This window comes from Chinchilla lanigera, unplaced genomic scaffold (assembly GCF_000276665.1).
Source record: "Chinchilla lanigera isolate Chin_1 unplaced genomic scaffold, ChiLan1.0 scaffold00158, whole genome shotgun sequence".
Lineage (NCBI taxonomy): Eukaryota > Metazoa > Chordata > Mammalia > Rodentia > Chinchillidae > Chinchilla > Chinchilla lanigera.
The window spans coordinates 2,190,038-2,203,177 of NW_004955559.1; the positions used below are offsets into that span (position 1 = coordinate 2,190,038).

General features: G+C 38.3%; 1 long non-coding RNA gene across 1 annotated transcript in view; it reads right to left on the minus strand.

Annotated features, from left to right (window-relative positions):
- Positions 1–5,009: 5,009 nt before the first annotated feature.
- The window catches only part of LOC102012811, a 10,012-nt gene continuing 1,881 nt past the window's right edge, over positions 5,010–13,140 (minus strand). Inside the window, exons 2-3 of the long non-coding RNA XR_265004.2 lie at positions 6,817–6,927; positions 5,010–5,053 (exon numbers count right to left, since the gene is read on the minus strand). This is a non-coding gene — a long non-coding RNA (uncharacterized LOC102012811). The remainder of the gene's footprint in view (positions 5,054–6,816; positions 6,928–13,140) is intronic.

Sequence of the window (13,140 nt, forward strand, 5' to 3'; positions counted from 1 at the left end):
CAATGGAAATACAACATATCAGAGACTATGGGATATAATGAGAGAAATCCTAAGAGGGAAGTTTAAAGTTGAGAATGTCCATATAAAAAAGTAGAGGTGAGCCCAAATAGATAGTCTAATGATGCTCCTCAAGGTCCTAGGAAAACAAGAGCAGTTCAAATAAAAAACTTGTAAAAAGGAAGAAATTATAATGAACACATAACTTAATGCAATTGAGACTAAAAACAATATGGAGGAGATCAAAGGATCAGAGTTATTTCCTTTTTTATTTTACATATAGTATTTTATTTGCTTCTTATAATAATTCTATGGGGTACTTATTGTTATTTCATTAACCCACACCAAATAACAAGCTTAGAGAAATAAAATAACTTCCCCATGATGACACAGCTGTTCAGAAAGGGGATTTGAATTGAGACTTTTTTTCTTAAAGAGCTATTTCTTTGATAGGATAAACACAATTCATAAACCCGTAGCCAAACTTACTAAAAGAAGGAAAGAAAAGACTCATATACCTGAGTGTGGTGGCTCACACCTATAATTCCAACACTCAAGAGGCTGAGGCAGGAGGAGTGCTGCAAGCTCATGGGCAGCCTGAACTTCATAGTGAATTCAAGGCCAGCCTGAACTGCAGAGTGAGACCCTGTCTCAAAAAAAAAAAAAAAGATTCATACAAATGCACCAAGAAATGAAAAAAGTGAAATCTCAACGAATGCAGCTGAAATCCAGAGGATTATCTGAAAATATTACAAAACCTTATAAATTGGAGAAGCTAGAAGAAATTTTAAGACACATATAAATTACTGAAACTGAATCAAGAAGACATAAAAACCCTGAACAGACCAATATGAGGCAATGAAATGGAGGTAGTATTAAAACTTCATCAACTAAGAAAAGCCAAGGGCCTGATGGAGTCACCGGTGAATTTTACTAGAAATTCAGAGAAGAAGTAATACCAGTGTTCCTCAAATTCTTCCATGAAATTGAAAAGGAAAGCACACTGCCACACTCGTTCCTTGAATACATCATTTACCTTGATACTACAGTTGGACAAGGACTCAACAAAAAAGGAATACTGCAAGCTAATTTTCTGAATGAACTTAGATGTGGAAATTTTCAACATTATACTTGTAAACAGAATGCAACAAATCATTAAAAATATGCATCATGAACAAATAGGCTTCATCCCAGGGATGCAGGAATGGTTTGATATACATGAATCAATAAATTTAACACACTGTAAAACAAAAGGATGAAAAATCATATGATCATCTCAACAGATGCAGAGTGTCTTGACAGAGATTGACAAAATCAACATCCATTTATGATAAAAGACCGGATGCATATAGTTATCAAAGGACTCTATCTCACTGATAAAAGCCATTTGTGTCAAACCCACATTGAACATCATAATAAGTGGGTAAAAGCTGAAAGTATTTCCTCTAAAATCAAGAACAAGGCAAGTGGTACATTCTCATGATTCTTGTTCAATGTAGCACTCAAATTTTTAGGCAGAGAAATAAGGCAGGAGAAAGAAGTAAAAGGGATTTATAAAAAAGAAGTTAAAGTGTTCTTATTTGCAAATGACATATTTCCTTATATAGAAGACCCAAAATATTCCACCAGAGCACTTTTAGAACTAAAAGGAAGTTCAGCAAAATGGCAGGATACAGAACAAAAACAGAAAATTCAGTAAAATCTCTATGCACCAACAATGAACCCACTAAAAAAAATTAGTAAAACAATCCCTTTTATGGTAGCTTCCAAATAATTAAATACCTTGGAATTAACCTAACCAAGGAAGTGAACGACTTGTATAATAAAAACTGCATTGCTTTGAAAAGGGTGATTGAAGAAGACACTGGAAAATGGAAAGACATTCCCTTGTTTTGGACAGGCAGATCAATATTGTCAAAATAGCCACATTAATGAAAAATGATACACATTTACTGTGAATACAATAAAAATATTACCCACATTTTTTACAAATCTAGAAAAAACAATTGTGAAATTTATATGGAACCAGAAGAGACACAGAATGACAAAGGCAAACCTGGGTAACAAGGGTAAAACAGAAGGCATAATAATCCTGAAGTTCAAGCTATATTGTAAAACTACAGTAAAAAAACCCAGCATGGTACTTGCCCCTAAAGAGATACATTGACCAATGGAATAGAACAGAGGATGCAGAAAAAACCTATATACTTCCAGCCATCAAATTCTTTTTTTTCTCATCAATAGTATTTGTTCATGTGAACGGCTTGACAAAAAAGTAGCACTCAATTTGCTTAGACATACTCATTGACAGCTAGTTTTGAATAGCACGCTGTTACATATTTTAAATGTGTTCCATGGGAATGATATTCCCTTAAGAACAGAGTATCTGGGAAATTAAAGAACAGAAAAAACTTTTTACATACTGGAATTCTAACAACCTCTGCTTACTAAATCTCTGATTTTGTTTTATAGCTGGTCTTTTGCTGTTACATAATCATTACTGGTCATATCAGAAAAGTGCCTAAGGTGATCAAAAGCACCCATGTAATCCTGGGATCTGATATCCAATAGCCATCAAATTCTTGACAAAGGGCCAACAACATAAGCTGGAAGAAAGATAGTTTCTTTAATAAATGGTCCTGGAAAAGCTAAGTACCCATGTGTAGAAGAATGAGTTTAGCACTATGTCTCTCATCCTGTACTACAAAACAAATCAAAATGAGTCAAAGACCTAGATACAAAAATAGAAACACTGAATATGCTCAAAGAAAAAAATGTAAAACTTTTGAACACAAGACACAGGCAAGGACTTTTGGAACAAAACTTCGAACTGCATTAGATATAAAGAATCAACAAACAGGATTATAACAAATGTAAAATCTTCCAAACAGGAAAAGGAATAACCAAAAGGGAAGGGACAACCTACAACAATACAAGCTTACCTATGTATACAGCAGCACAAATTCACGATGCTTACATTATGGAAGCAGTCTAGGAGCTCTTTGAATGGATGTAATGATAAAGAAGGTGTGGTATGTACACATAATTGAGTTTAGCCCGACATAAGAAGGGTAAAGTTGAGCAATCTGTAGGACATTGGATGGATCCTGAGACCATAATGTTAAATGAAGGAAGTCAGATGTGGAAGGCTAAATAGTATTTTTTCCTGTTTTTTTTTGTTAGATGATTAAAATATTGTATGGTTTCTCTTACATGAGAAATCAGTAACACAAATAAATTGAAGAACAAAACAACAGAGAATTGGTGGGAAGCAGGGGTCCACTTCTTGGAGATGGGGAAGGGGATCTGGAGCTGGGGCATAGAGAGGAAAGGAGATAAAAAATGATCAAGATACTTACATATGTGGCAAATTTCCCAGAACAAACATAATTATTATATTTTGCAAACATATAAAAAATAAAGAAAGTAAATTTAGGTGATGGGGCTGAAGTGTTTTCAATTTTCTTGTCTGCCTGATTGCTTGCTCGCTTGTCTTCCTTCCTTCCTTTCTTCCTCCCTTTCTCCCTTTCTCCCTTCCTTCCTCCCTTCCTCCCTTCCTTCCTTCCTCCTTCCTTCCTTCCTTCCTTCTCTCCCTTCCTCCTTCCCTGTCTCCCTCCCTTCCCTCCCTTCTCCCTTCCCTCCCTCCCTCCTTCCTTCTTCCTTTTCTTTGGCCTTTTATTTTTTCCCCTGTAATTTTATTTCTTTTTGCCTCTGTAATTTTAAAACAAAAATTTATGCTTAAATACATAACAAGGTTCAAGACAATACTTCATTCTTGCTACAGGTGGCACAAGATGGCAGATATTTCGATATTTATACAGCAATAGAATTAAGGGTCACCCTCATCTCAGGCAGCATGAGCTGCTTACTTTTGCCATGTTTCTTAATTCTGCCTGTGGCCGGGTCTCTTCCCTGTGAGCTGAGCTTTGAGCTCTTGGCGTTTCTTCAGTTCCTCTTGCAGTTTCTATTTGAAAGCCTTACGTTATTCATCCGTCTCCCCGGCCTGCTTCTTGCACATTCTCCGGGCCTTCATTTTACCACGTTTGTGGCCAGTCACGGCACCTGCTACCCTTTCCTCAGGGCCTGCACCTCAGTCTTCTGACTTCTTAAATCAATAAAAATGTGGCACCTAATTTATAGTTACATGGTATCCATGTGCCTGTGTAATTTTATATCTAGCTACCCACCAGTACATACATCTACATCTTCTAGAAGAAGTTCTGGCACTTACTAATTCCTTGAGGGGAAAATTTCCTGTCTGCTGTTCTTTCCTCAACCTCTGTCCACAGCCACTGATAACTCAGGGGTAGAGAGTAGTCACAAGTAAATTCTGAAGAGCCACTGGGCCTTTGTAACTTTCGATCTCCCTCCTCCAATGCACTTTAAGAAATTCAGAAATAGCACACTTGCTTAGTGTGTGCAACACCCAGGAATCCCAAGAACTGCAGAAAGAAAAAACTTCCGACTCTAAAGTTCTTATCTAAACATGGATCCTCAGAGAGCCACTAAAAAGAAACCTTCTGTATTTTTACTATGAGGTTAAAAAAAATTGTGTTATGGATGTGAAATTGAAGACCAAAATGAATTCAGGAACCAAAAGTTTTTCTCCTGATGGTAAAAGTCCAGTTATTTGGCTAAGAGGTGGATAATAACTTTTGGCAAGAAGTCTGACAATATCACTGAAGGATCAAGAATTTCTGTGTCGACCCCTGATTATTAAACATCTTTACCTACTAAGAGAATTCAGGAAGAATCTGTGTTAAATGAATATCCACTTACCTAATTTCTGTCATGGGGACAGGTATCTGAAAGAGAGATGACATGGTGAACTGTTTTTTTCCCTCCATTGAAAACTTAAATATATTTTCCACTGTAGGATCAATTGATGTTTTAACATCATATTTTCTTATTGAATGAACAATACACTAAAAAGAAGGTGGTAATTTACCTGTTCCACTGATTTTAATAAGATTTTTCTCTGGAATCTTCATTTCTTTTATTGTTTCTTTGAAATGCATATAGTCATTGGGGGTCAGATCATGGTCTGGAGCTGGGGCTTGAATTAGGAGACAAAATTCCATATGGTTATTTATTTATTTATTTATTTATTTATTTATTTATTTTCTGGCATTGGGAATCGAACTCATGACCTCACGCTTGCCAGGCAGGCGCTGTGCCACTGAGCTAAATCCCCAGCCCATCCATATGGTTACTTAGTAGAGATGGAATAGAATGTTGACTTCAAGGGAAAGGTAGCATTCTTAAAATAGAGAAAGTAGTGCTTGCTTGAGCAATTCAGGTATCACTCAGTGGTAAAATGAAGTATTGCCATGCACTACCACATGGATAAACTGTGATAACGTTTTGCCAAATGAAAGAAGCCAGAAGCACAAGGCCACTTATTGTATGATTCCCTTTCTATGAAATGTCCAACATGAGTCAACCTATGAAGACAGATCCAATTAGTGGTTGCCAGACTCTGAGGGAGGGCCGGTGTGTGTGGGGGTGAGTGCATAATGGCGATGGGTGATGGCCATTACGGGGTGATGAAAACACTCTGGACCTGGACAAAGTTGGTGGTTGCATGATACTGTGAATGACTAAAAGTTGCTGCATTGCACACTTTCGAATGGTTAAAACAGTAACTTTTACGTTGTGTACGTTTTACAGTTAACCTGCCTCGGTGGCTCATTGGGGGAACAAGTTTGAGAACCACTGAATTTGAGGATAATTTACTCTTTCCTGTGCTATGGAGATCTGAAGGAATGTCCAACTCTGGTTTGAGATGACTGTTATAACTGGCCGGAGTCAATGTCTCCCCGATCACGTCATTTTAGTGATTTTAAACTTCCTTTTCAATGTTTTTTTGTTTCTTTGAGACAGGGTCTCACTATGCAGTTCAGACTGGCCTTGAACTTACTTTATAGCTCAGGCTGGCTGGAATTCACACCGATCCTTCTGCCTCAGCCTCCTGAGCACTGGAATTACAGGCGTGTGCCACCACATCTGGCTTTTAACATTTATTTTTGAATTTGCATAGAATGAAATTCATTCTTCTCAGCCTGAATTCTGCAAGTTCTGACAAACACATACTCACCCACTTACCACCATATGAAGACATGGAAAATGCATGTGTGGATTCCATCCCTGCCGGTTCCCAAGAGCTGCCTCTATGGCCATACATCCCCTCCTGGCCTGAACCCTTTTCTTCTCTAGAGTTTTGTCTTTTCCAGAACAGCAGGTGAGTGGAATCACCCAATGTGCAGCTTTTGTGCCTCTGCTGTCTTTCTTTCTTTCAGTGTGATGCAGAGTTTCACCCCTTGGACATGTGCCTCAGCGGTACATTCCAGTGTAACATTTCACTTCCTGGATGGAGAAGATGCTGCTTATCCACCCAGTTGCTAAAGGTTACTCAGGTAGTTTCCAGCTTTTGTGGTTAATGAATACAGCTGTCACAGACACCCATGGGCAGGGGATGTGTGAAATGCTTTTTTATTTCTTCATAGTAACAACCTAAAAATTAAATTGCAGGTCATATGAATCACTTAGAGAATTCTCCTGCCCAGTAATACTACCCTAAGTGAAGTTGCTTCATGAGGCAAGGATTATGCAGGGTAGGAGGATAGAAAGATTTATTTCCCTGAAGACCAACATCTGAATACCTTTCTGAGCAGTTTTGTGTTTCATTCAAGATGTTTGAACAGAATAAATATAGGACAGTGCGTTCTTAGTTTTTATCTATCCGGCTTGATAATAGCAGGTTTGAGAAGAACCCATTAATCCCACTCCTTACCCCAATGGCACGACTGTCATACCTACCTAGGGCCAACAGCACGTAAGTCACTTTCCCATCCTCATTTACGTTGGCTAGGTAAATTACACGTGCTTTTCTGAAGCCTCCTTTCATATGGAAGTAGCTTTTCCCTGAGTCTGTGAGAGAAAGAGAGAGAGGAAATCTTGTTCTAGCACTGCTAGCTATGTATTTGTGCTGTTAGAAATCCTCACTGATCTTTACTGTGTGACAGGCAGGGATTCCCACAGCAGCACGGACATCTGCCTTCCTACCTCATATTAGTGATTTTTGGAATTCATTTCATGGCAAAATGAAGAAGAGGAAATGTTTCCTGAGGAAGAGAAGCTGGCTGTGCAGGGGATGACAGTAATGGTGTCTCCAAATTGGTATCGGAGAAAAGCAGGTACCTTGAGGTGAGGGTGGAAGATGAAGTCTGACATGGAAAGAGAAACTAGCTGAACTAAAATCCAGAACTTCAGGAGTGTGTGAGGGGAAACTGGGCCACTCCTGTAATATGGCAGCCCCCTCCCCATACCCACCTAAATGACGTCTTGGGAGAGGATCAGACGGAAGGAAGGCCCTTCAGTGTTGGCTTGGTTTATGGAATAGCCCTCCTTCTCTGGCGTGAAGACTGAGGCACATGCAAGGTGAGGATTCAGACTTCACAAAAGCAGGTCAGTGGAGAGGGACAAAATGGCACGCACTGGAAAGGCCTGAGACAGCCTGAGGTCCTACCCACTGCTCTGTGCTGGCAAAGGGGCCCATTACCAAGCCTGGGGCAGCCGTCGGTACCAGAGATATGACTGTGACAGACAGGCGTCTGCAAGCAGAGAGACAGTGAAGAGTGACTGTGCCAGAGGCCTCTGGGCACCTATCAGGCAAGGAAAGGTTGTGTAGGAAAGACACAGAGACAACCACGAAATCTGTGAGGCTCCGAAGGAAGTGAGAGTGCGTGAGGTCTCTGGCAGAAGTCGACAGAGAACTGGGAAACTGGGATTTGGGCAAACGGCACCACATTTTCTTCCTCCCAAATATACTGAGGCAGCTGGATCTGCGGATGCCCTTGGTGGGTCACATTAAGAGCACAGCTTGCAACCAGGACACAAGTCTGGAGGGAGTGAAGGCCTGCACTGCTTTGGGCGGGCAGTGACAGGTCCATAGGGACGCTGCATGGCTGCTCAGAATCAGGCTGTGACTCCAGCACTGAGGGAGCCGTTGTGGATGCTCTGGGTCAGTGCTGTGACACTGTGCAAAGGTTTTTGCTTTTATTTCTATTTTTATTTTGGCTGTTGCAGTCGTTATTTCCTTGATTGTTTGTTTGACTTGGGTCATCTTGGTTTTTTCTTCTTTTTTTCATTTTTCTTTTTATATTTAATTTCTTCTTTTTTTTGGGCTTTTTCATAGGTAATGGTTTATTATTCTACTCTATTATTTAAGATTCTTCTCCTTGACCTACTGCTTCTTCTAGTGATTCTTTTTATCTTTAGACTTTCTTTCCTCTCTATTCTTTTTTTTTTTCTTTTCTTCCTCATTTTCCTGTCTCCTTGTCTTTCTCCTCCTCTTCTCCATGTATTTAGTGTCAGGTATAACAGGGCCTGTATATGTGCATGAGAGAGTAAGAATTAGCCAGTGCTGTAATGTGCACAGTGCAATTCAAGGGCACGTCAGGGTATTCTTTAACAAAACTGGGCTTGGAAGATCAGAACTATTTGGATATACTAATAGCTTTTGATGAATTCATAGCCTCCCTCAATCTCTAAATATATTAAACCAATCTATAACTCCTCCCACATACACAAATTTTCTCTTAACCTCCCTCATCACTAGCCCTTTAACCCATGTATAAAAATAATTCAGAGTCCAACTTCCTGTCTATTTTTTACCTAATGACTTTTTTCTTAACTTGCTGTGTTCCCACTGACATAGCCCATTACTCTCTCCTTCCCTCTGCCCTCCACATCCAAGATGAACCACAGATAGCAGTATAATTTAGTTTGCAAGGGTTACTGACAAAAGAGTGAAAGCTTTCAGAATAAGTTTTAATATTTGTGATTGATGTATGGTTGTGACTGATCTAGTGATGCTGTTATAACCAGTGGAAATTCCCCCCTTACAGCACAGTGGCAGGGTCCAACCAAATGAAATTGAGTAGGTTGAATTGTTAAAAACACCTCTTGACAAGTAAAGTCAAGAACAAATCACTGAAAAATAGAAACAAACTGAAGAGATCTTCATATTAACAAAAAATTCTTTTCACTCTTTTTTGACTTCAAACAACTTCCTCTCTCTCTCTCTGTCTGTCACACACACACACACACACACACACACACACACACACATGCACACACAGAACGTGAAAAAGGAAGGCAATAAAATGCCTCCAAAGACTCCCAACTCTCCCCAAGCAGATCCAGTCAGCACTGATGAGGAGGAAAACAAACACCAGAGAGCCAAGAAGAGACTCAGAAAGCTCAGCTGATTTATCCCAAAAGGTAGTGGAAACATCCAAGAAACTGACCGTGTAGTATTGGGGGAAAGGAAAAATTGGAAGAGCTGACCAAAAGTTTTCAAAACATGAGTGACAAATTCACCAAAGAGTATACTTAATGAAGAGTAGCTAAACAGAAATTCCAGAGGTAAAGAATTCTACTGAATTCACACCATCAAGATTGACCAATGTGAAGAAAGGGTTTTAGAAATCAAGAAAAAAATGGGTCACATGGTGATATACTCAGAGAAACCTCAAAAATGATGAGAGTAAGAAAAGTCACCCAGAAGCTACTAGGTGACACTAAGAAGACTAAGCCAAGGCTAAGTGGAGTTAGAGAGAAATTAGAAGACAGCTACATGGAGCAAGAAATCTGTTTACAGAAACAGTAGGAGAAAACGTTCCAAATATGGGTAATAAAGTAATATACAGATGAGAAAGGGATATAACACTCCGAACAGTCATGATCAAAAAAGTACTTAAAGCACAACATGTCACAGTGAAAATCCCAGAGATCCAATGCAAGGATAGATTGTTTTTTATGTTTATTTTTGTATCTTTTTGAGACAAGATTTCACTATGTGGCTCAGGTTGGCCTTGAACTCACTTTGTAGCCCAGCCTAACCTCAAACTCACAGTGATCCACCTGCCTCAGCCTCCTGAGTGCTGGGATTACAGGCATGCATCACCACACTTGGCTCTAAGGATAGGCTCTTAAAAACTATTAGAGATAACTACTAAATGACTTACAAAGGCAGACCCATGAAAATTACAGCAGACTCCTCAACACAGAAAATAAAGACTAAGAGAGGGGTGAAGTGTTTCAACTCCTAAAAGAAAATGACTTTCTAATATATAATATAGACTAGTATATCCTGAAAAATTATCTTTCCAATCCAGTGGACAAATAAAGACATTTCATGACAAAGAACAGTTTAAGAAATTCATAAACACCAAAGAAGCACTCCAAAAAGTGCTCAAGAATATGCTAGACAGAGACAACAAACCTACAAAAGTAAAAAAGTCAGATGGAATGAATATGTCAAGCAAGGCAAGTAGTTATGCAAAATGGGAAAAATAAAGACATCAACAACAGATAAAAGTGCAATTCGGGGAATAAGACAATTTGTTTCAATAACAACTCTCAATGTAAGGAGCTTCAACTGTCCAGTTAAGACACCATTCATCAGACTGGATCAAAAAACAAAAACCCAGCAGTCTTTGCATTCAAGACATTTATCTCGTCCAAAAAGAAACTTATTGATGAAAAATCAAAGGACAGACAGCAATATTTCATGCAACAGCATCCGTAAAACCAAGCATGGATAGCAGTTTTATTCTCCAACTAAACTTCAGTCTAAAACTGATAAGAAAAGGCAAAGAACGTCACTACATATTAGTTAAGAAAACAACTCAACAGAAAGATAACAACTGCAAATATACATGCACTCGATATCAGTGCACTTAAACTCATAAAACAGATACTACAGAGCATAAAAACCAAATAAACACTAACACTTTTATAGTGCATGACATAAATACCCCAGTTTCACAAATAGACCAGTTACATAAACAAAAAATTAACAAAGAAATATTAGAGGAGATCCACACCTTCAAATAAATGGGCTTAATAGAAATCTACAGAGTATTCTAAGCTACTACAACAGGATTCTTCTCCATAGCACATGGGACTTTTTTTTCAAAACCATCCACACACTAGGCCATAAAACGTGCTTAAGTAATACAAAAGAATTGAAGTCATTCCATGTATATAATCAGATCATTGCACACTAAATTTAGAATTCAATCACAAAAGAAAGTGCAAAAATTTTACAAACACACTCCTGAAAACTCAGTGGGACACACAAGAAACAAGGATGAAATAAAATATTTACTAGAATTAAATAATGTAGTACAACATATCAGAACTTTGATTCACAATGAAAATAGGCCTAAGAGAGAATTTTATTGTAGTCAATGCTCACATTAGAAAAACAGTTCCCCCAAATAGCCTAGTTACACACCTCAAAATACTAGAAAAACAAGAATAGTTCCAACCTAAACCTAGTACAAGGAAAGAGATCATAAAGATCAGAATAGAAATTAATGAAATTGAGACTAAAAAAATATTAAGAATGAATGAATTGAAAGCCTGGTTCTTTGAAAGAATAAACCAAATAGATAAACTCTTACCCAAGTGTTATTGTTTGTGTTTAGATATCCCCCTACACCTCATGTGGTCATATTGTTTTTTTTTGAATAGGTTGAATCTAGTGTGTGATTGACTCATAATGCAATGCTGGGATGAAGGGTGCTGGGATTAAGGGCAGATGATTGCTGGGTCAGTCCCCTGATTTGATCAGCATTGCACTAGTCCCCGTAGACTGGATACTATGTAAGGGACAGAAAGAGGGTTGCCTTTCTCTCTCTTGCTGATTTACTGTCTTCCTCTGCCTGAGCCACCATGAACTGTTGCCCCTCTGCCATGTGCCACCCTGCCTTGGACCCAGCCAACTATGGACTGAACTCTCCACAAACTGTGAGCTAAATAAACCTTTCCACCTTTAACTTTGGGTGTCAGGTATTTTATCTCAGTAAGGAGAGAAAAGTCACTAAGACACCAAGCTTATGAACAGAAGAAAGGAAAAAGACCCACATGAATGCAAGTAGAAATAAACATGTGAAATCACAACAGATATTGCCAAAATCTAGCAGGTCATAAGTAACTACTATGAAAAATTGTACTCCAACAAATTGGAGAATATTGAAGAAAAGCACAGATTCATAGACACATATAAACTACCAAAACTGAATGAAGAAGAAGTACAACTTTGAACAGTCAAATAAAAAGCAATGAAGCTGAGGCAGTAATAAAAAACTTGCCAACTAAGAAAAGCCCAGGACCCAATGAAATCTGCAAGAACTTCAGGGAGGAGATAATGCCGATACTCTTCAAACTCTTTAATGAAGTGGAAAGGGAAGGAGTAATTCAAACTCAGTCCTGGTAGCTATCATTGTCCTAATTCCAGAAACAGACAAGGAACCAACTAAAAACTGACTACTGGTCATTTTCTTTAATGAAACTATATGCAAAAAGTATCAGTGAGATACCAGCAAACAGAATGCAACAAATCCTCAGAAAGATCATACACTGTGACCAAGTAGGCTTCATCCCAGAGATGCAAGGAGGGTCCAACTTACACAAATCAATGAGTATAATACACGACATAAACCTAAACCAAGACAAAAACTACCTGATCATCTCAATAGATGCAGAAAAGCTTTTGTCAAAATCCAGTATACATCCATGATTAAGAAACACAGAGAAAATGGGTATAGAAGGACCTTGTCTTTATGTGATAAAAGCCATTTATGCATATCTACTGCCAACATCATACTGAATGGGGGAAAGTTGATGACAATGATATCCACTGTCACTCCTTTCAGTATAGTACTCAAAACATTAGCCAGGGCAATCAGGCAAGAGATAGAAATAAAAGGGATATGTTTAGGAAGTAAGAATTCAAATTATCATTATATAAATATATGACCCTTTATGTAGAAGACCCTCCAAAAATCTATGAAAAGACTCCTAGAGTTAATAGACAATTCAGTAGTAGCCTGATGCAAAGTCAACACACAAAAATCAGTAGTGCTCCTGTACACCTTAATGAAGTCAGTGATAAAGAAATTAGGAAAATAATACTTTTTATAATAGCATCAAGAAATGTAAATACTTAGAAATTAAACCTAATCGAGGAATTGTAAGACCTCTGCAATGAAAACTACAATACTTTAATAAGAAAGGAAGTGAAGAAGGCTTCAGAAATTGAAGGCCCTTCTATGTTCTGGATAGTCAGAG